Genomic DNA, 1987 nt, shown 5'->3' on the forward strand with positions numbered 1-1987 from the left:
TTCTTTTTTNTTTTTTTTACAAAAATTTTCTGCAATTAATTTGTTAAATTTTCCGGAATTTTTGATAAAATTTCTGGAATATCTAAAATTAGTTTTAAAATTTGTTTCAAATTTTTATTAATATATATTAAATTATTAGTAAGGAAAGTAATATAAATCCAAATAATTTTATAGTGATAATTTTAAATAGAAACAAGTTTTTTTTTTTTCTAATCATTATTTTCATAAACTTATTTTGCTCTTATCATTAATGATTGTTTTAAACATACAAGAATATTGATATTAAATGTTATACCATTAATCTTAAAAAATTTAAGGTTAACTTTTTACTACGCTTAGGCTAATTATTAATTAATCTTAAATTCAATGAAAAGTATTTTTACTTCATCTAATGTATCCTTAAATTTTTAGCATGCTTAATTATGCAATCTTACCATTCATTTCATATGCTAATCATTTTGTCATTCATAATGCTTCGCTGTATTTTTTCCATGATCATACTGTGTGAGTAAATATTTTGAGAACAATTAAGAGAAGGATGAAACAAATTCATCGAGTAATTATAACAGAATAACAAATCGAGAATACCAATCATTGTACCATTTCTACCAGGTATATCTTTCTCTACCTTTTCTATCTTCATTAATTATAATAAAAATTTGAGGACATCCATTTTTAAATTGATGAAATTTTCACCAACCAATCAAATCATTAGATGTCATTTGTTTTAAGAAAATTAGAACAAGATGAAATGGGATGAGATTAAAATGATAAAGATTACTTTATCAAATTTACATTTCATATGAAATTTTAACCTTTAATTACAATGATCATTAACTTTTTGTTTACTATCATTATCATTATCATTATTCTTATCATTACTGTTATTCGAATTATAACAAACCAAGTGTAATAATGTTTGAGGACAGCCGCTAATTCCAACCATTGGCATATGTCGGTCAAACTGATTAGAAGGAAACAATGACAATGGATAAGGAAGGAGGTGCATGTGGAGAGCACTTCCGAGGGATTAGTCTTTCTGTCCCCAATGTTTAGCTAATATCCATCTAATTGCTGCATAAACACTGGTTACTAAGCTTATTATATTATGGTAATGTATGGACAATGATAACACGGTAATCAATAGAGACTGCATGAGCAATGATAAGACGATAATTAATAGTGACTGATATCATTTCTAGATAAAATAGCATTGGAAGCTAATTGGTAGATGTTAAATAATGGATGGAATTTTAATATTTTAGAATGGTATTATTTAGTATTTTATGGAAATATTAGACGAAACGTTATATTGATAAGTAATATTGATAACATTGATAATATACTTAAAATATATTGAAATTTTATAGGAAAAAAAAATGATTAGAATAAATAAATGCTATAAGATATATGAGTACAACCGATCCTTTTTTTTTTTTTCAGGAAAACATTTCCGATAACAATTCAGGATGAACTGAATGATTAGCTGGAATTGAATAATATATGCAAAATCATTCATTCATCTTTATGGTACGCAATAAAAATGCAAATGAAAATGTTGAAACGATCAATAATTGATCGAAATATCGAAATATCAAAGGAAGCAATATATTGAAAATATTCAATTGATGATATATGAGAAGAAATATCTCGAGATTGGAAAATTTGGGAAGTAAGGAAGGATATGAAACAGGTTGAGAACGATGTCAAATACACACCTAAAGCACTAGTTGATAGTAGTTTGTAAGCTGAAGATTAAACAAACGAGACAAGGATCATCATCATTTGTCCATTGTCAATATTATTGTCAACTTTTGCATCCTTTTACTCTTCCCTAAATAAACTGTCACTTATTAATGTATGATCCGATTTTAATGATTATAAACGATAACTTATCAATTTATCATCACATGTGTTCTTTTTTTTCTTTTTCAAAAAAATTTTGCAATTATCGTTTTTGTAAAAAAATAAAATATAAAAATAAAAA

The sequence above is a fragment of the Loa loa genome, assembly GCF_000183805.2.
Source record: "Loa loa unplaced genomic scaffold supercont3.286, whole genome shotgun sequence".
Classification (NCBI taxonomy): domain Eukaryota; kingdom Metazoa; phylum Nematoda; class Chromadorea; order Rhabditida; family Onchocercidae; genus Loa; species Loa loa.